This window comes from Mustela erminea, chromosome 10 (genome assembly GCF_009829155.1).
Source record: "Mustela erminea isolate mMusErm1 chromosome 10, mMusErm1.Pri, whole genome shotgun sequence".
Classification (NCBI taxonomy): Eukaryota; Metazoa; Chordata; class Mammalia; order Carnivora; family Mustelidae; genus Mustela; species Mustela erminea.
In genome coordinates, this window is record NC_045623.1 from 59,211,933 (window position 1) to 59,218,730 (window position 6,798).

Consider the following 6,798-nt stretch of genomic DNA (forward strand, 5'->3'; position numbering starts at 1 on the left):
GTCCTTCCATTAGCCCAAGTTCTTAGCTAGAAGATAGAGTTAGCCTTCCCACATTAGAACCATACAACTGGAATTCTGAGTCCATACTCAGAATGAGTATGCGGGGCCCGCATTCTCAGGGTGGCAAACCCTAAGCCAATCCACTAACACAAAAAATGATCTAGAATCAGGGAACCAAAACAGAACCTGAGCAGAAGCAACCAAATGGAAACCTCCACAAACCAAGTCAGGTAAGGACAACATCTCTTGAGCAAAAATCCTAATACATGGGAAGCAAGTCCAAGGCCATTGAAGTGGAATCCACATACTTAAGTAGGAGAACTCACTCCTAAATTAAAGCTCTTAGAACAATCTAAAGGAGGTTAAAACAAATACACATAAACAATGAACTCTGGAACACTAAAAAGAAATTTGGAAAAAAAAAAAAAAAGGAAAAAAATTAAAAAACAAAACAAATACACTCAGGATATTTGAAGAAAGAGTAGCACCGGGGGCGCCTGGGTGGCTCAGTGGGTTAAGCCGCTGCCTTCAGCTCAGGTCATGATCTCAGAGTCCTGGGATCGAGTCCCGCATGGGGCTCTCTGCTCAGCAGGGAGCCTGCTTCCCTTTCTCTCTCTCTCTCTCTCTCTCTGCCTGCCTCTCCATCTACTGTCAAATAAATAAATAAAATCTTAAAAAAAAAAAAAAGAGTAGCACCATTAAATGTAAACAGGAAAAAGGGGACTCTCCTATCAGCAGGACTCAAGCCAATAAGGTTTCCAGCCTAGCTTGCTCGGCCAGAGTCTGTTCTCTATAATCATCTCTCTGGAACACAAATGGGACGATGGACTCTGCTGTGACACTTCCCTTGTCTTCATTTCTAGCTCTGGCTCCATGAGATGGTATCAAGGCTGAGCAGGAAGGAGAGAAAAAGACACAGGGAAGCTGTGGAGAGAGAAGTGTATGATCACATGGGGGCAGAGACAAAGTCACTGCCCAAGAAAGTTGAGCACTTCCCCCAACACTTCAGACACTCATTTTTTTGTGTGCTGGTAGCACAGGTTAAGAGTATGGACATTCTGTTTTCAGGATCTACTTTTTTTTAAATGCTTGTCTAGGAAACTGAGAGCTTATCATTATTAGATCCCACTTGGCTAGGCTTCTGGTGCACCAAAGGGCTATTGTCTTCCATGTCTGCAACTTGCCAGGCTGGAGCCAATCCTGAACTCCGACAGCACTTAAAAAGCTCCAGTCAAGATGGGGTGCCTGGGTGGCTCAGCTGGTTAAGTGACTGTCTGCCTTCAGCTCAGGTCATGATCCTGGAGTCCTGGGATCGCGTCCCGCCTCAGGCTCCCAGCTCGGCAGGGTCTGCTTCTCCCTGGCTGGCTCCGTCAGCAGAACATGTGACTCTTGATCTTGGGGGTTCTGAGTTTGAGCCCCATGTTGGGGGTAAGAAGTCACTCTAAAAAAAAAAAAAGAAGTAGCAGCAGCTCCAGCCAAGTACCCTGCTGTCTATAAGGGACCATCAATTTTCTAGGTCTCACCAATGTGGCCCTTCAATCAGTGAGTGCCTGCCTCCAGCCTGGGGTTAAGGAGAGTAAAAAGGGCTGCAGTATGTCTTACGCATCAGAGACCAGAGACCGCTTCCTGGAGGAGGCAACATCAACTGCTAAGTGGAAGGCATTTCTAGGTGATAATGGGGAAAAGAACTTTAAAGGTTGTGGGAGCAGCCAGTGGGCAGGGCAGAAGGAAAATAATACAGAGAACTGCCAGTCAAGAGAGGCTGGATGGGGAAGTGTAACGTGAGAAGGGAGAAACCAATTACAGTCTCTCAAATATCTCCGTTGCCTTAAATTAATTTTTAGACTTGTTCTGGCTGTCTCTTCAGCACATATTATTTTTTTTAATTAAAATTTCCCTAATTAGACGATAAATTCTTGGACGGCAGAGTTGGACATAGTATCTTTCTTCCCAGCAGAGACCCGGCCGTGTCTGGAGAGACCAACTGCCAGGCATCCAGGCTCAAAGCTGGCATCACTGAAAGCAGGAACAGATGATGATGATTAAGGTCGCCGAAGACTGTAAGCTTCCTGGCCCTGGTGCACCCGGGCTCTGCTTGGAACACAGATGCTTCTGGTCCGAGGGCCCTGACCAAGGCGAGAGGGGCTCTGGGGCTTGAGGGGGTAGGACCACACCCCCGTCGCTCTGCGTGAAACAGCAAGATTCTTGCTTTTGAGCTCACTCCTTGCATCCAGTTGTTGCTCTGTTCATTTCTTGACAGGTTGCTTGCAGAGTTCGTAATTTTTCAAAGAGTGGATCTGGGGAGGATCCCACGTGTTCTTGAGAACAATTTAATTTTGTGTTTCAATTCAGAGAGGATGAGGGGGAATAAAAAGACTCCTACAAGCATCTTCTAGGATCTCTGCTTCAGTGATAGAGATGCTTCTGTCTTGGCACTCTGAGGGAAGGAAGCTTTCCTGGTCGGTTTGAAGACAGAAATGCCCCGTGAGAATTAGGTCTCTCCCAAAGACAGGCAGGAAGTTCTAGAAAGCCTGTTCATAATCATGCTGTGAGCAACTATTAAGTTCCAGAAGAACACCACCACTGTGGCTATGGCTCTATTAAATGTTTTTAATTTCCCTGGTTCCACAGCTTTCTTTGTAATTCAGATGTAAGTCTGTTTCCATTTCCTAGTTGCGGAAGAGCTCTAAGCCCAAGGAGTTTAAATAAGCTCAAAGCTTACATAAGTCACTTTATAACAGAAAATTTTGTAATTTTTTTTTTCTTTCAAAGTCAAGGAAATCTGTGAGGGCTTCAAGGAGAGGATAGTGCTGCTGCTGGGACTTTGCGTAACTGGCTGGTTTCTGGGCCTGAGCCGGGGCAGCCACCTGGCCTGGCTGCCCACGCATCATGTCACCTTGACCGTTCCATTCCCCACATCTCTGCATGGACCTCAGCTGCAAACCCCCTAGACTGGGGCATCGGGCCCGCCAACTCTGCATCCCGGAGACCACAGCTTCCTTCTTCTCTGTGGCCTGTCCCTACTCAGCTGCAGTGGCGGAATGCCGAGCGCTCTCTCCACTCCAGGCTATTGCTAATGTTACAGCTCGTGTTGGTTAGCAGCCCCCTCTTCTACAAAACAGGAGGACTGGAAAACTTGGCCTCTCCCAATTTGCAAGTCCAAATTTTGTTTGGATAGCCTGTTAGCATGAACAAAAAGATGCTGCTCATCTCGTTATTATTTTTTTTTAAGATTTTATTTATTTATTTGACAGACAGAGATCATAAGTAGGCAGAGAGGCTGGCAGAGAGAGAGAGGGGGAAGCAGGCTCACCCCCGAGCAGACAGCCTGATGCGGGGCTCCAACCCATGACCCTGGGATCATGACCTGAGCCAAAGGCAGAGGCTCTAACCCACGGAGCCACCCAGGCGCCCCCCCACCATCTCATTATTAACTGCAGATGGGACCAGCCAGCTTTTGCCGAATGAACTGTACTCAGAAGATTCAGAATTTTAAGAAATGATTCACCCATTGAAAAAAGACTGAAAAAACGAAGGCAGCCAAGAAATTTTCAGAGAAGTGATGAGCACTCACCATCTCTATAGTACCCACCTGGATGCTCTAAGTTTATTTGAGCATCAGGTTTATTCTAAAAGCTCTGGAGTAGACAGGAATGCTGCTTGTTTAGTAATTTCTACACCCAACGTGGGGCTCAAATTGGTGACCCTGAGATCAAGAGTCACATGCTCTTCTGACTGAGCGGGCCAGGGGCCCCCAGAGTGCTGCTTGCTTAGATCTATTTAAAGGACAGCTAACCAAAATGATCTATTTAAAGGAGTGCTGCTTGCTTAGGTCCATTTAAAGGAGTTCTGATGAATACTGGGGGTCATCTAGACTTGCCTGAAACTTCAACTTTGTGCCTATAAAGATTACAGCACAGTCTTTCATGTTTCGAATATATTATAGAGTACTCTTGCTTATTTGACTCTTTAAACCTTACAATATGTAACCACCAGAAAGGGCTAATGATCTTGGTACCAAATAAGAAAAAAAATTTCACAAGGGTTTCCACTTCTCAATTGTCATATTATCTCAAAAGTTGAAATAAGATGATCTACCACTACTGTTCTTCTAACTGTCCAGCATATTAGCAATTGCCCCGTGTGGTTAGGAGGCTGAATAATTCTTTAGACTTTCTGCTAGAATTAGGGTGTCATCATGACTGGGTGGTGAACTTAGCACAAGAAGGTAAGTGTCAAGTGACGATGTCATCATTTTTTTGCTAAGTCTTAGTTTTGATGATTAAAAACCAATTCTTCATAAAACCAAAACGAGTGAGAAATAGAAAAGGAAAAGTCATGCACTATCTTAATACTGGGAAACACTAGGGTAGGACATCTATTTACCAGTACAAGGGCTCAAGGTTTTGTACCTCCTTTGAAGAACTTAAGCTAGTAAAATCTGTGGCTTTGACACATGGACCAAAATATTTACCTTGGGGTGGGAGGGGCAGCAAATCTGCATGGCTCCTCAGAAAACTTTCCTCAATCTGGAAATCATCAGCTTAAACTAAGAAGTTTGGCCTTTGGCTTCAAAGTGGAAACCTTAAAGACAAGACTGTATGAAGAATCCAGCCTGCGGGGTGATGGAACCCCACCAAATGAGAACGCTCCCTAGTACATCACCTTGAGGCATTCTGTTGTTTCTAACTCTGTGCTGGTGAACTTTCTGTCCTTTTTTTTTTTTTAAACCATTTTACATCAAAACAACTTTCTTAATTGAGACATAATTGGCACATAATGTTGTGTATAAGTTTAAGGTGTATATCAGGTGTGTGTTACTTCTAACTAAAGGTAAAAGTGATTTTCCTGTATTTAAATTGTGTCTTTTTTTTATGGTGTCATCTTCTCCCTGTTAAGTTTTAACTAATTCCTCCTTTACCTAATACTTTCTCATTTAATTCCATCTTTTAAAAATTCACCACCGGGGTGCCTGGGTGGCCCAGTCAGTTGAATGTCCAACTCTTGATTTTGGCTTAGTTGTGGTCTCGGGGTCAGGGGTCATGGGGTCAAGCCCCACACTGGGTGGAGTCTATTTGTCCCCATATGCACAAGCACATACTCACTCTTTCACAGAAATAAAATCTTAAAAAAAAAATAAAGTTCACCACCGAAGTCTTTTAGCATAGTTTTGATCATGACATCCCCCTAAATATAACCTTTCAAAACTCCCAGTTTGCAGTAAATCAAAATGGCTCACCTCATCTCTACAGCAAGAGTATAAATGGAGGCCCACACATCCTACCTTAACATTTATTATTTTTTTTAAGATTTTATTTATTTATTTGAGAGAGAGAGCAGGATGGGGAGGCAGGGAGAAGGGCAGAGGGAGAAGCAGCAGCAGACTCCCCACTGAGCAGGGAGCCCATGGTGGGGCTTGATCCCAGGACTCTGGGATCATGACCCCAGCCAAAGGCAGATACTTAACTGATTGATTTTTGCTTTCAATTCAGTTCATGATCTCCAGATCCTGGGATCAAGCCCTGTGTCAGGCTCTGTGCTCTGCAGTCTGCTTGTCCCTCTCCCTCTGCTTGCTCTACCCCTTGCTCTCTCTAAAAAATAAATAAAAATTACAAAACCTAGCAAACTACTACAAATATGCCTTCAAGAGGCCATAGAATGCCACATTCCAGTTCAGAATTCTCTGTGAGTTCCATACCAGAATATGGAGACCAGAAAGTCATATATGGCCCACGGTCAAACTCCTCTTCCTACCCCCGCTCATTGTTAAGTTTGGAGGGTTCCCGTAATACGCAAGTGGACACCCAGACTCATCCACACCTCTCCCCAAGAAAAGACACTAAATTAGTCCTTGGCTAGGGCCCAAGGATAAGTATACCAACTGTCTATCTTTGCGAAGTTAGGTAGGTAACTTCCTCAGCTGTATAGCCAGAAATTTTGAGAGCTTGGCTAGAAGGCAGAGGGAAGGGCAGGCTCCTCCCTCTTGGACTCCTCGTGTGGACTGGGGTCAGGGGAGGGTCCAAGAGGTGAGGGGGTTTGGAGACCTGCATTGCGCAGGGCCAGTGGTGGCCTCAACGTTTGCCTGTGAACACACTGGGGCCTCTCCACACTTCTTCCTAAGAGAACAGTTTTCTCCAGCCCTGCTCTGAACACAAACGAAAATGAAACATAGAAGGGCAAGGAGACACAAAGACAACCCTAAAGCGAGGTAGGAAATGAAGAGTGAAAGAGGGACTACATTAACAACAAAAGGTACAAAGAAAATTTTAAAAAAAAGAATAAGAAAAAGGTAAATCATGGTAAAAGAAATGAAACAAAATTTTAAAATATTAGAAATTCCGAAGGAGATGTGATGAAGGACATTTATTTATTTATTTATTTAAAGAGTTTGAGAGAATGAGTGAGATCACAGAGGGAGAGGGAGAGAGAGAAGCAACCCCCCACCCCAAGCAGAAAGCCCAATCCCAGGACCTGGAGATCACCGCCCAAACCGAGGCCAGACACTCAACCGACTGAGCCACCCACGTGCCCCTCCATGGAGGAGATTTAATGTAAATGAGCCAAAGGCTAAAACTAATGCAGGAAGTGAAAAACGTTTGAAGAGATAAAATTGGGTAGAAAGATGCCCAGTTCTATGGCAACATAGGGAGAAGGGAGAGAACGAGCACGGGAAGACGTAATCTGAAAAGCACACATCTCCCTGTCGATAAACAGGCACAGAGCCTCTGCGTAATCCCCAGGGACAGAACGCAACCCGGGGTCGTCATCTCACTAAGAGTCAGCTCTGAAAGTTACAAG